General features: G+C 58.8%; 1 long non-coding RNA gene across 2 annotated transcripts in view; it reads right to left on the bottom strand.

Moving 5' to 3' along the window:
* Positions 1-16,319: 16,319 nt before the first annotated feature.
* LOC308180266 overlaps positions 16,320-23,305 on the bottom strand; it is a 29,777-nt gene continuing 22,791 nt past the window's right edge. Inside the window, exon 3 of one of the 2 annotated variants that reach the window (XR_013940851.1) lies at positions 16,320-21,574. This is a non-coding gene — a long non-coding RNA (uncharacterized lncRNA). The remainder of the gene's footprint in view (positions 21,575-23,305) is intronic. The other variant, XR_013940852.1, reaches the window with a different exon arrangement.

Raw genomic sequence — 23,305 nt, 5'->3', positions numbered from 1 at the left:
CCTCCTCCCTTTGCCCTCTCTTTGCTTCTCTTTCCACACCTGCTCCTCTCCTTCCCTCCCTTTTTCTCTCTCCCTCTCCTCCTCCTCCCCTTGCCTCTCTTTCTCTCTCTCCATCCTCTTATCTCATCCCCCTTGTTTTTCTCCTCTCTGCCTGTCCGGCTGATTTACATGCATGCTGCGTTGAAGCAGCTCAGCTGGATCTAATGCCTCCTGCCGCGAGGAGCAGAGCCGGCTCCGGCCTCGGTGCGGCACTTCTCCGGGTAGGGGAGGGAGAAGTGGGGCCACCGCCTTGGCCCACGCTTTGGCCCCTCTCTCCTCGTTGCCTTTCCCTCTTCATCCTCTTTCCCTTTCAGCCCATTTTTCCATTGCTTCACTCCTGCTTTCACTGTCTGTTCTGCCAGGTCCCTGATCCATGTCTCCTCCAGCCTCTTGTGCCCCCACCAAGCAGCTATGAGGGGCATAAGACCGCCGCTTCTCTTGGGTGGAAGAGGAGGGACCAAAAGCCTGCAGCCAGCTGCAGAGCTTGGGGGGACCGGGGGCATCAGGCACTGACCTGGGGGTTGCTGCTGAACGCTCCCAGGTGGAGCCTTGGGGCAGTTTTCCTCCACCCGTGTCCATGTCGAGAGCAGGGATCGAAGTGCCCATGTTAATCACTGGCTCTAATCGCTCCCGTTTCCATTTGGCTGATTTGCATTTCCGCAAGAGGAAGATGCCCTGATTAATATCCCCTCAGAAGAGCTTTATTGCGATGGCTCCTGCCTCTCTAATTGGAAAGTGGTCTTAACCTTTCATGCAAGTAGCTGGGATGTTCCCTGCCTGCCAGAAGCCCCGGGAAGGGTCTCGCTTGCCCTGAGTTTCAGGGGATGGGGAGGTTTGGAGGCTCCCACCCTGCCTCCAAAGCAGGGCAGGAGCCCTCCATCCAAAGGGGATGCTCCTGGGGGTCCCAGCTGCAGTACCCAGAGCTGTACCCATCTCCAGCACAAGCGGTTGTCCCAACGGAAGCTGCAAGGGGACACGGAACAGGGAGTTGTGCCGGGGTGATCCAACACCAGCGAGCACCCAGCCAGCTCCGAGCGAGCAGCTGGGTGCTCCTGAGCTCTCACCCATGTATTAATTAATGACCCAGGGAGGATGAGCTCCTGTGATGTCGACAGAGCTGTTTCCCTCCACCCGCGTGTGGCAGGCAGGCAGGATCGGACCCAGCAGCCAGGATCCTGCGTCCTTGCCTCCCCAGGGAGTCCCAGGCCCACCACCAACCCGCACTTGGCAGCTTGAAAGCCTGCCTTGCACTTGGCTGCTTTCTGATCTTCAAAGGCTCGGGATGCCCAAGGAAATCAGACCTCGTGGCTCCTCTTCCAGTGCGGTCCCCAGCTCCGAACTCTCGTGCGGTTTGTTATCCCTGCTGCGTGCTGCTGCCTCCCCGGCCCTGTGTGGGGAGGGGGCACTGCCCTGCGCCTCTTCCTCGGGTGCCAGCACTGTGCAAAAACACTGCTGAAGGAGATGTGTGCGTGTGGGCACGGCCAACTTTATCTCCCTGAACCTCCCTGCTGGCTTCCCAGCACCACCCAGGGCTGTTTTAAGACCCCACCTTGTCTCCCAGGTGCTTTAACCTCCCCTTCCCTTTCCGTCTGAGGTTACGGAAGTGATTTTTTATTATTATTATTATTTAATTTTGGTGTTTAAGCTGCTTTAATGGCTGCAGCAGGGAACGTTCCCGATAAACAGCCTGGGAGATCCAGGGAATAATCTCTCTGCTTGGTGACGGCAGAGGCGCATATCGCAGCTGCTGGCAGCGCGCGGAAAGCTGGCCTCATCCGCTGCGTGCTCCAGCAGCCCGGGGAGGGGAAAAATTGCCTCCGTCCTTAATCACAGAATTTGAAATCCCAGCTAGTCTGCACCTTTTATTCCTCAGGTTTATGGGGCTGGTTTTAGCCTCTGAGAGAAAGGGCGATAATTCCCACCCCCCGTGTAACCCTTTGCATACAACCGTTTGCGGAGCTGTGGGGTTGGTTTTGGTGCAGTTTTTTTTAGGGTGATGTGATTTGCTGAGAGGTCTGCCCCCAAACCCGCATGTGCTGCAGCCACAGGTGCCCTGCAGCCTGCAGGGAGCTTTGTGCAGGGCTTTGCCATGTGGCTGGGGGGAAAATAGGCGGCTGCTGGGTGGGGAGCAGGAGCTGGAGAGGGGGCGGTGAGCAGCAGCTCGTTCCCCTTCCCCGGGGACTCATCCGTGACATCCTCGTGCTACCTTTCTCTTTGGGGTCTGAGGGATGGCTGTAATCTTTTACAGGTCACAAAATGCTGTTGGCACAGGCTGTTGCATGCTCTGAGGGCTTGTTTAGCACCGTGCTGTTTGGTAAAAGTAGGTCCGTTGAAATGCATCCTTGTCAGAGCCCTGGTCCCGGAGCTGCTCCCCAAGAGGTGGCGGGGGAATATGGCAAAAAGGGTGGATGGGAGGACAGAAAAACCTAGGGAACAGCCGGAGAAGCTTTGTTCTTGCCCCATATACACATCAATGAGAAAAATGTTCAGACTTGTCCCTCTCCTATAGATCAGGTCAAATAAAGGGTCTGTGATATAGGAATAACCAGCAAGGTTCGCCCAGACCTATATATGCTGGGAAGTCGATGTGCTGGATACTGCAACCACGCGTGCAGTGTCTGCAAGGAACCTCTGCCCAGAGGATGTGGTACGTGGAGCTGTGATATCCCCCAGCGGGAGGTTCTGGGGGCTGATACGGGGCCGCATGGACCCTGCTAGCCCTCCAGTCACCGCAGTGCCACGGTGACCCACCGAGCTGGGGACTCTGAGACACAGGAGGCAAAATCAAAAGCAAAGTACGGCACTGAGCTGTGGGGGCTGACTTGAGCGTGGTGCTGTGACCTCTTTGGGGGAAGCTGTGGTGGTGAATGGTGGCAGAGGTGACGGAGAGAGCAGCTGGGTCCTCTCCGGTGCCTTTCACAAACACCCACCCGTGTGTCCCAGCGTGAGATGGGAAGCAGGTCCCCATATCCCACCTCCAGCCTCGGGGCTGATGGAGAGTGCTGTGGGGGCTGGAACCAGCCCCTTTCTGCTGCCCTGTCCCCTCCCTCCTGCTGTCGGGGCTGGGTTTTGGGAGAACCTTCCCCGCTGCAGCCTGTGCGTGCCGGCACAAATCACCTGCTGACCGAAGCGGGGCTGCCGTGGACCAAGGCTGTCCGGGCCCTTGGCACTTCACCAGAAACTTTCCACTGAGTTCAGAACATCTGAACTGTTTCTGTAAAAAAAAAAAATATATATATAATAATAATAATAAAAAATTCCTAGTCTGATTCAAAAGGAAGGAAAGTGCTACTGCTTCAGCCAGGTCTGTTCTCAAGCAGAGCATGTTTAACATCCGAAAAAAAAAATATCCTCCTGTTTCTGAGTAAAAATGCTCAGGCATTGACTATCAACGTGAGCAGCATCGCTCAGGCAAATGGTGTTTACACCCCGAAGCCTTCAGACTTTCTAGATTTCACCTGCTTCTCGGCAGAACCCCCTTGAGAAAATGTTACCAAACAAGGCAATACCGGGGTGGATAAATTGCCTGGAACAAATGAGCTGGAATTCACACGATCCCATTCTTCACGTAAGAAAGGTGTCGCTCCTCCAGCAGTCCCTGGGGCAAGTGCCCACCCCGCAGAGCGTGACCCCCGCTCTGCCTGTGGTCCCCAGCCCCTGCTCAGCACCGGGCACCGTGGTGGCAAAGGGCTCGCAGGCGCTGCGGTGCTTTTCGCCATCCCTTGCTGGGTGTGCATTGGGAACTGTAAGCAGCAGCAAAGCAAGCTTTCTGCTGCTTTATTTTTTTCCCTGGGTGAAGGGAAGGGGGATTTTGCGAGCAGTTTAGCATCGGCTGCAGAAACGGGGTGTCGAGAGGGAGGACTGGGGTTGCGTGCTGCTGCGGGAGCCGATCCCGCTGCCGGAGGCGTTTTGGGACGCGCACCCTCCAGTCGTCATTGCTCGTCCCTCTCATGCTGTAGCTATTTCTGCCTCAACTTTCCACCGAGCTGCTTCCAACGCTTCCCAGTCTAAAGCCATGCTGGTTTAGAGAGCCAGTTTCATCCCCCCCTTTCCATGTCTCATTTGCATATATTTGCATAGCACACAGGTTTCTGGGAGGGGAGGAGGAGCTGGAGAGGCACATCCTTTATTCCTTTTATTTTTTTCCCCCTCTCAGCAGAATTGCATTTATTTAAATCCAGTGCTGTTGCTAAGAGGGGCTCAGTCCTCGCCTGGTCCCGCGGATGGGGGCTGCAGGAGAAGGCGGGGACAATTTGCTCGTTTTTGGGTCACTCTGAAGGTGGAAAAAGGTGTCGAGCAGGTGCGCCCGGACCCCATCCTGGCATGTTTGCCATTCCCTTGGCCTCGCTTCCCAAAAGGTGCCATGCCCCCCTGATGAAGGCATTGCTGCAGCAAATGGTCCCCCCTGCCCAGAGTCAGCCTGGCACCTTGCTGGGCTGGAGCCTGGTGTATTTTGGGGGTGGTGATGGATGTTCCGGGGGGAAATTGGCTTCTCAGGTCTGTATTTTGCCAGTTTCCCAGCCAAATTGGAAATGCAAACTCTGGGCAGGTGGAGCCTCCTGGGTTTTGGCAGCTGGTTTTTCCCTTCCAGGGATGCTCTGGGTGCAGAATGCCCCTGGGGTCAGATGTGAGCTGGGTGTAAACTCGCAGGATTTGCCGCTTGCTGGGGGAGATCACACGGGTCCCGGTGCTCGTCTGCCTTCCCACGGCGCCTCTGCCATCGGGCTCTGCTCCTGGCTAAAAGCTCCTGGCTGGCCCAGGCAGAGGGTGACGGCACCCTCACCCCAGCTCCTGCACTGGGATGGCTGCGGGGAGGGGAAAGAAAACTCCTCTTTTCACTGGGCTCTGCTGGGTTTCCTTTCCCCAGGGCTTTGCTGGGTTTGCATTCTCCCGTCTGGTCCCTGTCTGGGTTTGGTTGCCTCCCCAGCGCTCCTGAAGGTCTCCTTCCCATGGGATTTGCCGCTGTCCTTGGAAAACAGCAAGCCCTTGGGATAGGCTTCACAGAGCTTGGCGATGGTCCTGCTCGGGTACCCGCAAAGAGCTCCGTCCCCATCCCTGCGGGCAGCCTGGTGGCAACAGCCAGGCACGGGTAACCGAGCTGAGGCACCCCCTGTCTTGGGTACTGCCCTCGTTCTTGCTTGTCCTGGAGAGACTAGAAAATGCGAATGGGGTTTGTCTTACAGGCCTTGGTTTCTAACCTTCCTCTGAGTTCCAGTAATGGGAACCCCTTCAGGGATCTCCCATGCGCACCCTATGCTGGGCGAATTCAAGGTGTAGCAGAAACTTAAACCGGAGCAGTCCCTGCCTTGTGCCTGTGTCCCTCTGATGCCTGCAGGGCCCAGCGTCGATCACCGGCAGCCGTCTGACCCTCCCTCGGGGGCAGTAGCACCGGTGGGGTAGAGCTAATGCTGCCTGGTGCGAAGAGGGTCTAACCAACCCCTCCCCGGCTCCCTGTCCTGGCTCTGGGCAAGTCTCTTGATGTCCTTGCTACCATTTTTTTTTGCTCGAAGAGGGTCAGTGCACCTCCTGGCTGTCCTACCAGGTGGAAGGGCGAACCTACAGGAGCGCGGCAGCACTGGGGTGCTGCTCTACCACCTGCTGGGCTGGGGGTGCACAGGGCTCACCTCACCGGGATTTCTCCTTCCCTCGGGGCAAGATGAGGAGAGAGCAGCTGTTTGCCTGGATGGGGACGGCGACAGAAGCTGCTGGGACCAGGGGCATGGGGAAGGGAGAGGGCCCTGGGCTCCAGCAGCCACCAAGAGTGCCTCGCGCCTGGCTGGGTTTAATTTTTTATGCTAGCTTCTGTTTGTGAGGAACGAGGTGTTGTGGTTCCTGGCATTCGGGAGGGCAGAGGTGAATGAGGGAGCTGCTGGCTGGGCCACAAGCTGGCTAGAACCAAGCAAGGAAGGCAGAGGGCTGGCTGTGGCCAGCTCGGCTTGGCACGGCTGTGCCATCCCTGTGCACTACAAGGGTGAGGCAGCACCGGGTGGTGGCTCGGCTGTCACCGGCTGCCACCTGGGAAGGCGAGCTCTGGGCTGCCTTTGTGGCTCCGGGTGCTGGACACCACAAACCTGAAGACCTGCTTTCAGGTTACCCAAACCCGGAGCAAAGCCCCGGCTCCGTGCCGCAGGGACCCCAGCCCAGAGGGGCCGGGGGCTCTGCTCGTTGCGCCCTTTGCTCCCGCGCCCTCTGGCTCGCCAAGCTTCCCCAGCCGCGCGGTGCGGAGGCTGTTTGTCTTCAGCTTGACCGTTCCTCCGCCTCCCCCGCCTGTCTCCTCCGCTTCCTCATTCTCGGTGTCGGGTTGAGCAAGAGCAGAGCGGAGCCTCCTCGGGATCAGGGTGAGGCCGGGGGGGCCTTGAGTTCCAAGTTCCTTTTTTTTTCTCTTTCCTCCTCCTTCGCCCTGCACACAAAGCCGGGCTGTGATGAAACTCCATCTCTGCCTCGCTTGCAGCGTTCATGCACGGCACATGCTGGAAATAATTGTCCTTGGTGGAGCTCTGCGAGCTGCAGTGATTTAACTGAAAAGAGGTGGAAAGCAGTTTTATTTCTGCGCTCTGCGTTTCGGTCTCGCGGTGGCCCCCGGCTACAAGGTGGCTCGGAGGCAGGCGTGAGCTGGGGCTCTCCGTGCCCTGGGCCTGATCTGGGAGCTGTGAGACCGCATTGTGTAGCACCAAGCCTGAGTTTCTGTCTCTCGCCGTTCAGCAGCGCTTATTGCATTGGGCTCGACATGTCTTTGATCTGCTCGAGCTCCAGCGGAGCAAGCCGTGGCTGCCTGCAGCGCACCGCGTAGTGCTGGCACTGCTACGGGCGTGCTGAGAGCCCTCCGCGAAGTCCCTGTGGGTTTCACCAAGCTTGGGGTCACATCCTGCAGGGGGGATTTCTGTAGGTGCTGAGCCGTGCCGATAAAAGGCAAATGTGCTCCGGGGCCAAGCGTTGGAGGTATTTGGAGCAAGGATTTTGTCCGAGCGCACTTAAGGGCCCATCTTCAGCACAGAAAGGGCAAGGAAGGGCTGGCCAAGGCCACCAGAACATCTCTCCGAGCGGTTCTGGGTCTGAGCTGAGCAGAGCTCAGCATTGTCGGGGTGTTCCCAAGCTCCTGCATGTGGGGTGCGTGATCAGCACCCCGGGCACAGCTCGCTCCTCCCCTGCTTTGCCCCTGAGCCACACCAGGTCTCCTCTTCTCGTTCCCCTAACTTGCCAACTCGCCCTGCAGTATCGCAGAGCTTATCAGGCTTTTTTTTTTTCCAATTGTGGAATCTTTCTCCACAAAAACATTTTGTTTTATTCAAAATTCCTTTTATCTTTTCCTTATTTTTTTTCCCCAAATAGCCAACCCATTCTTCTATGAGTCTCCACAGATTTCTGCCCTCGGCCACTGGGGATCTCTGTCGCCGGCTATCTCCGCTGGCTTTAGCTCTCTGCGCTTGGTCAAGGTCAGATGTGGCTCTTTTCTGCTCCCACTGGAAACGAGCCCAAATCCTTTCGCTGTGGAAACGCGGGGCTGGTGGCACAGCCGTCCGCCCTCGGTGAGCACCTGCCCGCCACCGCTCCCGTTGTCACCACTTCTGCCTCCTGGGGGACGTGCCAGCGAGGAGGAGAGGTCCGTGCAACCCCTAAACTTACTTTCTCCCCCCCCGAGTCAGGAGGATGCGATCTCACGCGTGTTCCTTGGGTCTGTGCAGAGAGCCTCGTGCATTATTTACCGTGCTGTGCAGACGGAGCCAGCCCTGACCCTGCTCTCACCCGGCTGAGATCCGCAGCGGAGGGAGCGAACCCCTCCCGGTGGCACCGTGCCGGTGGCTGGAGCTGGGCTCAGGTTTCTTGCCGGATGGATCTGGTGGCCCAGCAGCAGTGTCCGGCTGTGCTGCCCCTCGGTGTGGCACTGGGGGGGATTTGGGGTTGGGCTCAGCCCCGTGTTAGCCCCCCGGAGCTGCACCCACTGGTGCTGTGCTGGGGGTGCGCGAGGCGGGCTGACCGTCAGCCCTGCGCAGGCACTTGGCGGCAGACCCAAATTCTTGACTTTTGGCCCTTCGGGAGGGGGGGGGGGCATGGGGTGGGGAGGAGGAGGAGGGATGTGTTGTGTTCAAGCCCCGTTTTGCCTCCACCACCCCCTCACCATGAAAACAGCCCCAGCAAGATGCTGCACCCGCCGGCACACAGCTTGGCCCCCTCTGCTCTCCCCATTGGGGGGCTGGCTGGGGAGTGGGGGCACCTGCATAATGCACCCCCTTTTCCTCCCCCCTTTTGCCCCCCTCCCCTCCAGATCTCGCATCTCCTAAAAACCCCCTTCTCCCCGGCTGCTTTTTCTTGCTAACCTCCACTTGCTTTGCCTCTCCTCCCCTCCCTCCCTCCTCTCCATCTCCCTCCCTCCCTCTCTCTGGGGGGAAAAAAGGTCATTGCGCAAATGATTAGTCAGAGCTCAGTTGCTGTAGCAACCGGCTGCTGGAACTGGGACAGGCGTGCAGCGAGGACAACGGAGAGGTCGACCATCAGCGAGGGCTGGGGAGCCCAGCCTTTGTATTTGCTTCCCCGAGCCGGCGAGCGAGGCGGTGCGAAGCCCCCTGCCCCACGCCACGCGCGGGGACGCATCCCCGGCCGGCCGTGGTGGCGGTGCCCGGGTTGGGACGTCGCCCGGTGGCGTGGTTGGAGCTGGTGGCTCGGTGCCACCACGGTTCTGGAGCACCCCGGCTTCACCCGGCCGCCTGGCTCCGTCCCTCGGGGCCATGCCCCCACTCAGGGCGGTTTCCTGCAGCCATGCAGGGCTCCGGGGCTCCTCGTCCCCTTGCGACATCCAACACGGGACGTACAAAGCACAGGATCTCCTGGTGCGGCACGAGGAACCAGGCATGAGCTGTGTCCTGCCTATGTCCAGCTCCAGAGCACCCCTCTCCATCTGCCTCTGACCCCCTGAGCAGCTTCAAGCAGGGACATCTCCAAATCCTCCTTTGCTCCCTGCCCCAAAATCGAGGACAGCAGCGATGGCCGGGGGCTGCTTACCCCTGGAGGACAGAGCGAGGGCCCTCCTGGGGAAGGTCAGGCCGTGTGCACGGTGGTTTGCACCACCACAGCTGTGGTCTTCAAGACGTTTTCTTGCTGAGGCTGCTGCACAAGCTCTGCCTGTCCCAGCCCGGGCACCGTGGCCGAGGAGGAGCAGCAGAGCCAGCAGCAGTGGTGTGCAGCCCGGCGGGACCCCGTGCTGGGCTGCAAAATGGGGAGGGCAGAAGGGGGCCCCGTTGCAGTCCTTGCCCTGGGCAGCACTGCCTCTGCAGCTCCATGGCTCTGCTGTTTTTCCTGTTTAGTCCCCGAAATCCAGCTGCACCTCCAGGTCTGCCTGCTCCCCTCACCAGCCCGGGAGCAGACCTGGTGTCCCACGTTAGGGTGAGGTGGGAGAACCGTCTCCGTTTCTGCTCTTTGCCTTGCACACCATTCAAGGCGTGCATAATGCGGGTTTACCTCGTAACCCGTGCTGCCTTTGAGCGAGCTGCTCCCTGCTCTTTGTGTGGTGAGCGGGGATCTGGGGCCATGCTTGCTGTACGGGGGGTAAATGGGCTTTGAGACCCCCCTAAGGAAAGCGCTGAGGACAATTTGGGGGCTGTGGCAGCTCCGATCTGGTACCAGAGCTGCTGGGGAGGGGATATGAAACTTCAACAGAGGCATCTTTGGGAGAGCTGGGTGGGCTCCGGATGGGATTTAAGGGATGTCTTTGGTCTCCTGCATAAAGTCAAGCTCTGTGCGTCCATCTAGGAGGCTGTGGTTTGGTGTCCTCAAGCCTAGGAAACGATTTCAGTCTGAGTTTGTGAGAAGAGCAGGAAAGGGCTATTTATGCAGAAAATGGCTTCCAATAAACAGACTTCCTCTGGGAGCAGAGAGAAATTGCTGAGATGTGCTGGAAGTCTTTTCATTTTCCTGGGACCTTCCCTGAGTGCCGAGAGAGACTCGGCCACGCCGGCTCTTGGCCGTGTCTGCAGCTCCCCAGAGCCCCCCCGGGGTGGCTGCGGATGGAGAGGGGCTTCCAGGGTGCAGCTCCCACCATTTGCCTCATCTCTCATCTCTTCCTTCTTTCCCTAAAACCTCCTTTTTTGAAGTTGTGTGGCTGCAGAGCGCTGGCAGGGGGTTCGCTGCTTTCAGGGCTCCTTCCCTCGCCGTAGCAGAGAGGAGCGCAGCAGCGTGATGTAAGAGTGGCCTACAGGCTCAAAAGCCAGTAGGGAAATAAAAACAAGCCAGCCGCTCTCCTTCCTTTTTTCTCTTGCAAATCTCATCATTTTAAATGCCGTTCCCTGTTTTTTCCAGGGTCTGGAAATCTTTGGGAGATCTGAATGCTCGGAGCTGATCCCGCTGTGTCTGCGTGCTGCTTACCTTCAGTGCTGGGGTTGTGTTTTCCTTTGGAGGCGGTGGGTGCAGCTTCAGTCCAGCTGACTAATATTTCAGGTTATCGGAAATGACAAAAAGAATGAATGAATGAATGAAGGGCCTCCAGGAGAGAGGCAAAAATCCCTGTGACTCACTCCAATAATTTGCATTTGAGCCCGAAACCAGAAAATGGTGCCTGCTCCCTGCCGCCCCTTGCAATGTGCTGGGAGACTGCCGCCACCCAGAGCTGGGTCCCCCTTCCTTGGGCGATGGGACCACCTAGTCCCCAGGCCATCACCACTCCTTTTTGCTACGTCTCCCCTCTCTCAGCCCCCTCCTTACTCCTGTAGGACCCCCAGGGTATGGGTAGGGGGGTGGCTGTGCTAGTGCTTGAAGGCTGCCACCCTGGAGGGAGCATCCGTGAGCTGCAGGAGGCAGGGAGGAGGTTTGGGAACATTGGCCAACGCTTCTTGTACCTGCTTGCTGCTGGTGCCTCTTCCACCTTTTCATCCAATATCTCCTGGAACCGTTTGCACCCCGCCATGTCCTGCAGCATGAGTCTTGCAACTGTGGTGCCTGCTCAGTGAAAAGACACCAAGCAGGTGCCTTTTTATGCCAAGCCTCTGCTTAGTTCATGCCTTAATGTGGGTGGTGCTTGTGGTTCCTGCGTGCTTTGGGTGCTCTGCAGGGCTTGGAGGGAGTGCTGAGGCTTTTTTCCCCTACAGGTGATATCTGAGAGACTTGAAGCGAGCGGTGCTGTCTTTGATGGTTTGGGAGCACGTCCACGGCCGTGTGATAGCTCACGGCTTGGAAAGGGCAGTGGGGGAAAGGCTGGGGACAGCCTAGTCCATCCCACGGCAGTGGTGGAGGTGGATGCTGTCTGAGGGGGTGGGGAAGCCCTAGAGGCATTTAAAAACAAGTGCTCGAGGTCTCACCCACACCACTGCTGTGCTGCGCTTTGCTGGGAACCATCTGCGGAGCAGGATGGGACCGGCTGCGAGGCCCATCTGCGGCGCACACCCAGTGGCAGGATGGATCCGGGCTGGTTGAGCCTGGACTGAACGTGGGAGATGGGCAAGGAGCACGGGGGCAAAGGAGCGAACCCTTTCCCTTCATCCTCCAGTCTTAATGCGCTTGTGCTCCTCCCAGGAAATGTTGCTTGTGAGCATTTGTCAGTGATTGCCATCGAAACTGGAGAAAATCCATAAGCTGGGGTCAGGCACCTCTTCCAGGCTGTCGTGTCAGGAGGCTCCCTCCGCCTCCTGCCTAAAACTGCAGGGAGCAGCCCCCGTGCTCAGCCCTGGTGCTGCCGTGCTCGGGGAGGTCTCCAGCAGGTGTTGGATGGTGAGGGGCTGGAGCGGTGCCCTGGGGATGCCGTGGACCCGAGGAGATGCCCAAGTAGTGCCCGGCAGATGAGCTTGCTATGGGCTTTGGGTGATGGGGCTTGGAGGAGGACCCTCGAGGGAAACCCACCGCAGAGCTAACGCATGCTGTCCTTTGGTTCGTGCTTTTGTTAAGGGTCCTGGCCCGGTGCACGTGGGACGTGCGGGCAGGGAGTGCCCAAGGCCAGTGGGGAATTGTTCTGAACCGAGCAGCTCCTCGGTGGAGAGGACGTTTCACCAAAAGGAGACGTGGGCTTGCTCCTGAGCGGTGGTCACACAACTTGGGGAGAAGCCCAGCTGCTTGTCTTGGCATTTAGCTCACTGTGGGGCTGGGGGAGCACGAGGAAGCCGCTCACCCCCAGGCACGGCAGAGGTTTTGCTCGGGGTTTGGCACGTTGCTGCTGGTGCCAGCGGGGTGGGTGCTCGAGCACCCGGCTCATGGTGCTGGGCAGAGACCTGCAACTCAGCACATCCATAGGGTTGGAGGGTTCCTGGGTTGGTAATCTCGTGCCCTTAAAAGCTTGTGTGTGTTCACTTGAGCGTTTATCAGTGCACGATGGCTTATTTCTTGCATGCCTGTGAGAAAGCAGCCAGCCAGCAGCTAAGGGAGTGCCTGATGGTGCTGCTGCAGGGAGCCAGGCTGCCTTTCCTGTCCTCGCCCATCCCAGCTCCTCCGCCTGGCCTGAAACGAGCCCCAAAAGGACCGGGGTGGTTGGCCTTTGGTGATGTGCACCCCAACGGTGAGGGTCAGCCCCGATTCACCCTGCGACGGCAGTGAGGAACAGCACGTCCCCGTGCAACCGAGCCCCAAAATGGCACGCAGGGAATGACGCAGCGAAGGTGAAATATCAAAGGGAGAAGGGGAAGTGTGTGGAAGGAGCAGGGGAAGCGGAGGAGAGAATAGCCGGAGCTGACCTCAGCGGGGCGGGAGCGGGGTGGGGAGCCCGGCTGCACGCATGGAAGGGAAATGGGAAGAGGATACAGCTGGGACCGGCCAGCGCCGCCACCGTCCGCGCCCTGTGCACCGGCACGCGCTTGCCCTCACCGTTGGATTTGCCTCTTCCCACTTTCCTAAGGGCACGCTTTGTGGATGGACCATCCCAGTGTGGTCCAGGGGAGCTGGCCGGGTCCTTTCTATACCACTCCCGTGCCTACCAGTGCCCGGGGATTGCAGCAAAAGCATCCAGCCTGGTGCCACTGAGCACGGTGCTTGCGTGTGGCTGCATCCCCGTGCCATGGGTGGGCAGCTCGAGGAGCCAGCCCCCATCTCGTGTTCAGCATCCCTGCTCATCGCAAACCCTACTGCTGACAGCCACGGTGCATCCAGACCTGGTTCTCTGCACCCCGGTGGCGTTAAAGGCAGCACAGGACAGGTTGTGGCCATCGAACCTTCCCCGGCAGTGTCACGGCGATCAGGGCTGCATGTTGGGAAGTGTCGCAAGCTGTCCCAGGGTTGTTGCTGTCCCTGCAAGAGCTCCCAGCTCTGCCCAGGGATGGCTGACTTTTTTTTTTTTTTTTGCATGTGGAGTTTTATTTTTAGCTGGAAAAAAAGCCCCAACAACCAGCCTTTAAAAACAAACGCACGCAAAGTTTTCGTGAAAAAAAAAATCTCAACATAATGGAATTTTTCTCTTCTTCGCAAAACTGCCTGTGACATTTCTAAATGAAGGGTTCCTCCCGTCCTTCTGCTTTTCCCCCTCAATCTTCAGTGAAATTTCTTCCTTCCCTAAGTCGCCCTGTTTTCCTCCCTGAGATAAGCTCCTTCAGGAGGAGTAGCAGCAACTACAGGGAGTGGTTTTTCTGCAATGTTGCTCTTTGAAAAAAGGATAAAAACTGTACTAGAAAAAAAAAATAGATATCTTTTTTGAACCTATTAAATTGGATTGGGATTAATAAGTTTTATTGTTTTCTCCCTTCTTCAAACTAGCTTTTGGTGTGGAAGGACTGGGACAGCAAATGGCAACGAGCAGCTCTTTGCTTTGCTCTTTCTTTACTCAAGAGGAGAGGATTTTACCCCTAGTTGTCTTCGTTTGGGGCTGGAGAGGAGTCCTGGGAGCTCGTGATGCTGTTGCCACCAAAAACCCAACACGTGGAGGAATTCACACCCCAACCATCCCCTCTCTCCGGTGGAGGGATGCTCAGAAAGCATGGGGGTCGGGTGGATGCAGGGATTTGGGAGCAGTACGGCAGAGACCCCGGGTTCTGGGGTCCCTTCCTGGCTCTCCATCCCATTTTCTGGTGACCTTGTGGAAGCCACCTTGTCCCTCTTTGCCTTGGTTCCCCGACCTGGGAAAGAGGAGGGCTCCGTCTTTGCACCCAAGGGTTCAGTTAACCCCTTTGATCGTGCCAAGTTGTTGCAGGGATTTGGTCAGCCATGACCCGCTCGGATGGAGCGAGGGGCAGGAGTTTTCCTCCCAGGGTAGGAATATTTGGGTGCTTTACAGGACTGGAAGGTGCCAGAGGTGGGGATGCTCTTGTCCTTAGCCAGCACAATTCCGTGCACCGTGGTGCCCAGCAGCGGCACCCAAGGCAAGCCATGTGCCAGAAGCTCGGTGTGCCTGGCTCAGCCCAGGAGCAGTAGGTACCTGTAGGTTTAGGGCTGCACGACCACACTGCCTGCCCGGGGACGTGGTGCCAGGCCCGAGCTCTTGGTGTGACGGACGTGCCCTGGGCCACTCGCTCCTTCTGGCGCCGGAGGCTTTGCAAACTTCCTGGTGCCAGGAGAAAAAAATATCTGAGGCCATGCCTGATTCTGCCACGACAATTCAAATCATCCCTTGAGGTCGTGCCGGAGGGGACGGTGCGGCTCAGCCCCACGTACCCCATCCCTCGGCTCGGAGAGGACTTCTTGGGCAGGGGCTGGTGCTCGTGTGTGCATCTTCGCATCCCTGCGAACCTCCCTTCCGAACTGCAGGGGAAACAACCTCCCCGTGTGCCAGCAGTGCCTTGCCTGCAGCCCCCGTGGAGCCTTACAGCCCCCGGCCGTGCGGAGCCGGAGCGGGGAAGGGGAGCAAACAACCACGCTCCGTCCAGGCTATTTATTTTGTGCTGGGGTAAGGGATTTTTTTCATATATTTTTTTGCTTCAGACATGCGATGAGTGTGTTACTCAGCCATGACTCGAAAACTTGTGAGCAATAAAGTCATCCTGAAGTCTGCCAAAAAAAATCTTCTCAGCACACCCACCTCCTCACACGTTCCCACTGTAGCTCCTTCAGTGTGATCTGCTGCCGAAACGCGGCTACCTCGAGGGGGGCTGCGGTAGCCATCTGGGAGCTTGCGGCAATGGCCCATGGGTGAACCCGAGCCCACAGGCACAGCACTTTGGGGTAGCACCTGCCTGGGGACTGTGGCCATCGCAAAAATAGTGGGCTGGGGCTTGCTCCAAAATCCAGGAGAAAACAGGGCTGGAAGGTTGCGGAGATGCCGTGTACCCTGGTGTAGTCCTCCCCCAAAGGATGGGTTGGGTCCCACGTTGTTGGGTTTGACCTTTTGGGGTCCAGACCAAGCTGAAACCATCCATAAGGTGGAGAGCCATGAACCTTGCACCTCCTGAAGAGACCTGAAGGGAAAGGGGACTTTCAGGAGCTGCTCCACGGGGTCTTGGGTCAACCATGGGTCCTGTACGCGGCCCCATGGGGACTGGCTGCACGTGGGGCTCCCCTGGGGCTCCAGAGCCCTGCACCGGCCACCATTTGGGGTGGCCATTGGTAGTGGCCCTGGGAAGAGGTGCCACGGAGGCATGTGGGATCTGCTGCTGAGCCAGGCAAGTGGGGTTGACGTTGCGCATGGATGCCGAAATTCCCACTGCTGGGGGCTGCACCAGGAGGCAGGGTGCTGGAGCCGTCACCCTCAGGTAAAGGGTCCGATGCCTCCGGGACCGGGATGCTGTTGGGGTGGGATAACGGGGCTGCCGTGCTCTGGGAAAGGACCGGGGTGGAACATAAGGGTGAAGGTTGGCACTGGAGGCACCCCGTAACCTCCCCGCAGGCGGGCAGCAGCCGGGGGCAGCGGGAGGCGGGTCGGGGCAGCACCCCCCTCACCCAAATTACCGGGGTAAAAGCCGCCTCTGCCAAGGCCTCCTCTCCCCACCCTCTCCCCGCGACGGGGCTCTAAATAATTGATACGCTGATAAATAATAGATCTTGTATTTGCTCCTTCGCTCCTCTCCGGCGGGGCGTGCGCGCTCGCAGCCTGGCGGTGCTGCATTAGGGTTACAGCGTGTGCGTGTGTCGGACGGGGTAGGGAGCTGTGCAGAGGGGAGAGCATTCCGGGGAGATAAAGGGCTGGTTTGATGTGTGTTCATGTGGCGGGGCTGTTTTGCCTTGCATGCCTTTCTCTTTTGCTTTATTTTTTTCCTGGAGTGAAGCCTGGCGCCAGCAGTCTGGAACCAGCCTGACAAGCTTTTGAGTTATGGAAAGGGGGGAGGCGGGGGGGAGGAGAGAGAAAAGAGGGAGCGAGAGAGGCAGGGAGGAGGAGGGCGAAGGGAGAGGGAGGCAGCTGGGCTGGGGGTTATTAGGGGAGAACGCACACAGGGGGCTGGGGGGACGAGGGCTGGGGGCTACCGGGGCTGGCGGGGAGGGGACGGAGCTGGCTCCTCGCAGAGGTTTCAAAGGAGATTTCTCGCATGGGGGGGAGAGGGGGAATTGAGTCATTTTGGGCATGAAACGCAAAGCTCGCCGCGTCAAGGAACAAGGAAGTTTTTTAAAGCTCCAATTAAAGGGCTTGGAGAGGTCCGGGGCTTTTAAACAGCCTCGGGAAGGGGGGGGTCCTGGCTGGCGTTCAGGCTGCCGGCCCATCAGGACATTCCTTTCTGCTGAACGCTGCTGCTCCCGGCCCTCTCCTCCTCCTTTTCCAAGCTGCCGTCGAATCCTTTCCAAGTCCCGAGTCCGAACCCGGAGAACTTTTGCTCCGTTTCATCTCGTGCCGCCTGCCTCCCCTGGCCCCGGACTGCGCTCGGTGCTTTGATCCCGCACTGCTCCCGCTCCGAGCCCCGGGGCGAGGGGTCCTGGGCACACATCTCAGCCCCAGGAGCCGGCAGCAACCCCCCTGCTGTTCTCTCTGCCCCTCATTGCCCCAAAATTTCCCCCTCTGGAGGATGGAGACCCCCATCTGCTGTCACGTCCCTGCTTGGCAAGGGCGGCCGCTCCAGCAGACGGGTGCTGCAGTGGTGCTGAGCGCGGGGGCAGAAGGGCTCCTTGCTGCCCCGTGGGAGGGACCTGGCCCCGAACGGGATGGGGTGGAAGCACCCGCTGGGGGCATCCAGGGGCAGAGCCTTCGGAAGGGTCCCATCAGGGACCACCCGTGGGGGATGCACGAGCACCGTGGGGTGCCCACGGGGACAGCTCAGGACCTGCTCCGGGGCTTTCTGCGGCTCCGATAGTGTGGCTAGCATCCCCCGCAGATGCTCTGGAGCAGGGTTAGTGGCGTGTTTTCCTCCCAGGTACCTTCTCATAGCCTTCTACAAATGCCCAGCACAGAAGGAAGCCCAACGCCAGCCCACCTGCCCGTGCTCCTGGGCCCTGGCACTGGGACGGAGCTCGCCCAGGCTCGGGGAGGGAACTTGCCCTGCTGGAGCTGGGGATCTGGGGCTGCCTTTTGCAAAGGCTTTGTTTTGTTTGGTTTCAGCACAGCCTATTTCTCTCTGACGACTGGCGAACGTTTGGGAGAAAGGAGTTCTTTGTTACGGATTGAACAGCCTGAGGTCTTCAAGTCAGCTCGTGCGGGGAGACAGTACGTGGGCTCTGGGAAGTTGAGGTGTCCGAGGGACGGGCTGATTTTACACCGCTCGTACCTCTAAAGGGAAGAAAGAGAACTGGGCTTCGTGCACCCAGCTCCCAGACCAAACCCTAGCAGGAGCGCTGCGAAGCGCCACCGCCATCTGCCAAGGCTTTGTCTTCGCAGAGGAGGTGGCAGGGGGAACACCCAGTTTTCTGAGCTCTCCATTACAGGTTGCTTCTGAGCTGCAGCTCTTCGGAAAAACACTTCTTTCTCTGGGTTTCCAGGAAGCAAAATGTTGCCCTCCGCTGTTTGCTGAGGATCTGGAACACAGCTCGCTGCCTCGCAGCCCAGCTGGTGCCGTGCTCCGGCACCACAGCCCCTTGCTCCCATGCCAGGAGGCTCGGGGAGGGACAGCTCCTGCCCAGCCTGGAGGTGCTGTGCAGACCTGCAGGAGGTCCTGTGACCCTCCACCAGCCCCCGATCCCAAACGCCTCCTGCTCTTGGGGCTCCCAGCCCGCACATCGACGAAGGGCGTAGCTTTGGGTTCGGTTCGGACCGAGTTGGGTCCGCTGAAGATCAGCCTCCACTCACTGCGTCTCACACAATAAGAGCCCTGTGCAGCTTCGGTGTGCATCCTTAGACCAAACTCCTCCATTCCTCCCTTTCCCTCCGTTTCTCCTCGGTTCCTATTTCCTCTCTTTCAGGTAACTATCGAGACGCACTGGCAAACTTGTCCTCCAGCTCCTCCTGGCTGGAGATGGATCCATCCTGCTTGGTTTCACAGACCTACATCTAAACGTTGGGCTCTTGGACCCGTAAACGGAGGGAGAGATTGCTCTTATCTGAAGGTGTGGAAACTGAGGCACGGGCTACTTATGAAAAGCAGTCGGAGCTTAGGGCAGGGATCTCTGCTGGCTTTCTCTTGGAAACCTCTGCTCCCTTTGTGCTCGTTGCACCTCTGGTTCCTGAGATGCTGCCGGGAGGGAGGTGACCCTCGTCCCCTCCCTGCCCAGAAGGGAGAAGGAGCTATTGGGGATGGAGCTGGGGCCACGGCCCCGTACCCAGCACCAACCTGCTCGCAGGCGGCAGGTGGAAATAAAACGTAATTCGGGGCTGCCGGAGCCGGGGAAGAGCGAGATGAGTCTTGGTGGGGAGACCAGCCTCACCTTTCATATTCTAATGCCTTGCCTTTGCCTGATTTGTGAGCTCTGGGGAGTCCTGCTGGGAATTCACTCGAACGGAGGCACACGCCGCCGTCCCTCGGTAAATTACACAGAGATATAATGAAGGAGGAGAAATCAGTTACTCTGTGACTGCGGCTCCCCAGGGGACCTTAATTCAAATATTTGTGGAGCTGAGCAAGTGGGGCGTTGGGGAGCCGCCGAGTTGGAGTGTCTCTAGACAGGTTTCTTGCAGGTGGTTGGTGATGGCGGGGCCGCACGCCGGGCTGCGGGAGTCTCCTCAAAGGGGCTTTGGGCTCCTGACGGCGCTTTGGGTGGTGTTAGCCAAGAGGAAGACGATGGAGGAAGACGGGGCCGTGGTCCAGGTGCAGCACACGGGGCTTTGGTGCTTGGGCTGGTGGCGGCTGGGATGTTTGTGCAGGGCTGGGAGCAGTGTGGGGCGATGGGGATCTGCCCACAGCTCCAGGCTCTGCATCGCCCCAGCGCTGTCCTGCAGGGACAGGGATCGGGACCTGGCTGGGAACAGCCCGGCCCTTGTGAGGCTTCCTCCGGTGAGAGGGGAGCAGGGCATGTGTGGGTTTGCATAAGGGAAGCAAGCTGCTCTCCGTTGCCACGTGGCCTTTATGTTCAGTAGGGAACGCAGAACGGGTCGCACGCTGCAGGGCAGCCAGGAGTGGGTGAACCCCGTGTTGCTCAACTTAGGGATGAGAAAATCCATTTACCTCCAGCTCCATTGCCAACCTCCATGTGCCCAAAAGCCAGGCTTTCTGCTGCTTCTCCTCCCGGGGCATGCCAGTGCCGTAGACCTTAGAAAACAGCCAGGATCCACTGCGCTTGGCCAACACGCTGTACCACCAAACGGGCACAGCCGGGTGTCTCCCCACCTTTGCTGGGTGCATGCAGCACCCGCGAGGCCCCACGTCACCCTCATGGCCCAGCCTGCAGCTCCGCAAGGTCCTGCACCATAACCCGAGCACTCAGAGATGCCAAGAGTAATGCAAGCGAGCACGAACACACACAGCCGTGCACGCAGTCCTCGCACACACCCTTGCACGTGCACCAACCGCTGGGGCTCCCCGCTGCCGTGCCGGCACCGAGCGCGCAGCAGCCACGTAGGCGCACACACGCTCACTCCCCACCGGAGCAGCGCGGCTCAATTTCATCTCCGGGTGCCGGGGCTGCCCCATGCCACGGGGGAGATCCCACACCCACCCCTTCGCACCCATGGGCGCCCTCCCCTTGCACGCACAGCGCCGCGGCTCTGCGTGCACACGCGGCCGCGCACGGATCTGCAGCACGCCAACTGTTGGGAAGGGGAGGAAAAAAAAACACACAGATTCAGCTGAGAGAGAGAGAGAGGGAGAGGTGGCGGGGGGGAGAGAAAGAGAGAGAGAATGACAGACTGCAATCCCCCTTGAGTGCCTATCCTCATGAATATTAATAAGGTGGTAATTAAAATGCAGGGACACAGCAGGACGGATGCAGGCGCTGCCTTCGGAGCGCTGGGAACGGGGGGAGCGCGTCTTTCCAGGCAGGTTTTGATTCCGTTCTCTGATGAAAAGGAGAAAACGGAGCCTTCAACTTTAATCAGTTTAGAGTTTTTTTGACACGACATATCTTTAATTGCTGATATTTCTGCTCTTCTCAAACCCGGCTCTACCGTCTCCAGTCTAACCGGAGATAACGAGCCGCGGTGAAGCGCCGCGGATCCGTGCCGTGTTTATGCCTCGACTTGTTTGCTACTTCGCTGGCGTTTCACTTCTCTGCCTCAGGTCGGAGGGCACGGCCCTGCCGCTGGTTCCTTCCGCAGCGAGGGGTGGGCGGCTGGAAACGCAGCCCAGCACCTCTTTGTGTAGCCCCCTCCCCACAAAGCATCCCCCGGTGCAGGGAAAGCCGCCTCCTGCGGGTGCTGAGCCCCTCTTGTTGGCCCTACGGTGAGCTTGGTGCTCGCCGTAACGTCACCTCCTCTGGGTAGGAGGGTCGGAGGCTGGGACCTGGGTGGTGGCAAGAAGCTTGGGTTGGGCTGGGGAGGGCTCTTGAGAAGAGACATCCACGCCAGAGGAGGTTCCTCCAGCGTAAAAGCAGAGGTGGCTGCCGCGGTGTTGAGTTACGGAGGAGTAAGGAGGCTTTTTTTCCTCCAAAACTGGGGGTTTGAGGTCGGGTGAAGATCCTCCGGGGGATGCTCAGGGCAGGCTCAGAGGTGAGCAAGGTGAACCCAAGCGCTCCTTGCTCTTGGAGACGAGAGTCCAACGGGTCTGGTCCGTGGATGGCGAACCACATTGCTGGGAAAACAAATGGGGAGCAATGGTTGGTGCCCAAAGGGGTCGTGTCCGGTGTGGGAGCTGGACCAGGGCAACCCAGAGCTGGGAGTTATGAGGGGCTTTCTCACGGAGGGGTAAAAGGAACCCACCAAATACCCCAAACCAGTATGAGAGGTCTGCTTTGGGTAGAAAGGTTTTTGCTTCATTGTGCTTGGAGGGTCCTTAACTTATTTTTTTTTAGGTCTCCTCTTTCACACTGAGATGATATTTGAGCTGGAAAAAGTAGATTTATTGGAATGAAAAGGTCAAAAAATTATTTTAGAAAATGCCCAAACACACCGATCCATCACGTGAATGATGGAAGAAGATGGTTTGCATCTTCAGAGCCTCCTTCCCTGCCCCACACCCATGATAAAAGCAGAGCTGCAGCACCCTGGAGCCCTTGAGATTTTGTTGTCCAGGGTGGCAGCGTTGGTGAATAACGGGGTCATCTCCACCGTGCCTCTTCCCCGAGGGATGTGGGATCCCTTCCCCACGTCCAGGACTTGCTGTAGCAGATACGGGATGCCTGCTCAGCCCGAGAGGCACTGGAGCAGCTTTCCCGTGAAGCTCCAGCCCGCTCCCCAGATCCTTTTGGCCACCTGGGGAGGGAGATGCTGGTCACCGTGTGCCTCTGGGCAGAGGAGGACAGTGCCTGGGGCTCGGGGCTAGCAGCAGGTCAGGCTTGGCCCCACCAGGCTGATGTCCTGGCCGCTGCAGAGGGGAGCAAGGCTCCCTGTCCTTCCTGGTGCAAGGAAGCAACTCACCCATCTGTGGGCTTTGCTGGATTCATCTCCTTGTTGCTGGTTTTCCCCCTTTGGTGTAAATAACTCCCCACGTGGAGGGGTGCTGGTGCGTCTGGACGCAGGTAGGGGCTGGAAATCGAGCTCAGCCCCTTGGCTGCAAGGGTGCTAACCCAGCTAAAGCTGCTTGCTGAGCACTGGCTTTTTGTGTGAGCCGTCTCCCTGTGAAGCAGCGGTGGGCGACACCTCCCACCTCCTCCCCAGGGAAAAAAAAACGTCCCTTCTGCAAAGCTGCCCAGCACCGGGGCGAGCTGCAGCCAAGAGCGATGGTGAACTGCCACAAAACAAGCGTCTGCGTGCGTCCTTGCCCATCGGGGTCTTTGTCTGTGATGCTTTTTAACGCGTTTTGGTGCGGCAGGGTTGGGGGCATTCTTTGCATCTCCCTTCTTGGCTTTTAATGGGGTGGGTGCTGTGGCTCGTGCCTGGGGTTGGAGCTCATCGTGCAGGAGGGGCTCATGGGCAGGCTTCCCTTGGCCACGCTGGAGCTACAAAACCCAAGGACGTGCTCTGGGGTCCCCGCCAGACACGATGGCACGTGGAGGGGACAGGCAGGGGAGGGACAAGGAGCCGGGAGGTGGGTGAAGGGGACAGCTGGGGAGGGGGCAGCGCCTTGGGGCCAGATAAAGCCAGAAGGAAAACCAAGCAAAGCTGCCTTGGGCAACATTTTTAGGGGAAAAATAATCTCTGTTTTGTTTTGTTTTTTTTTTCTTTGTTTGTCTTTTCCTTCTTTCTCTGCTTCTCCTCCTCCGTCCTCTCCTTTCCCTTTTCCTGCAGTGCTAAAACAGATGGTTTGAGGAGAGGTAAGGGCCAGGTCTCGTCCTGAAGCCCCCTTCACCCCAAACCTCCCCATGTTTCCGCCAAGCCTGGGCTGAGGAATCGCTGGGAGCTGCCGGGTTTGCCAGGCAGACGCAGCGACGGGGCTGGGAGGCTGGGTGACAGCCCCGCGTGCACCCGGGGGTGCGCAGCACCCCACAGCAGCCGGAGGGAGAAGGAGTCACTTGGGACAGGATTTGGGTGGTGGGGAAGGGCCGGGGAAGGGCCACGGTGACGTGCAGGGAGCAGAGCCCTGGCTGGGGCTGGAGGCTTGTGCGAGTGCAGGGGGGGAGGCTACAGGATGCCCCCCGGGTACTGCTTCCTCGTGGCACCCCTCCAGCACTCCCCGTCACCCCTAGTCACATCCTGCTTGTGCTGGCGCGTGTCTCATCCTGCTGCCTGGAGTTTCTCAACCCCCTTTCCCTCCTGCCAGCGTTTCCTGGCTGCTGAGGTTGCCGCAGGGCCCGGGGGGCAGCAGGGGAGCAGCGAGACCTTGGGGGGAGCTCCCGAGGCACCGGGAAATTCGGGATCGAGGAGCAAACGGGAGCGTCCTGGCTCGCCCAGGGATGGTTGGAGCCTGAGCCTGCTCCAGCGGCTGCCTGGCTGCTGCTTCATCCCCTGACCGCAGGCTTTGGTTTTGCAGCAGGCTCTGGTTTTGCAGCCCCGGGTGCTGCCTCCCGAGGTGGGAGCATGCTGGGTGCTTGTTCCCCATCCCTC

The sequence above is a fragment of the Anser brachyrhynchus genome (genome assembly GCF_964034855.1).
Source record: "Anser brachyrhynchus genome assembly, chromosome: 19".
NCBI lineage: Eukaryota > Metazoa > Chordata > Aves > Anseriformes > Anatidae > Anser > Anser brachyrhynchus.
The sequence above is the reverse complement of the archived record's forward strand: the minus strand, read 5'-3'. Positions and strand labels throughout refer to the sequence as shown.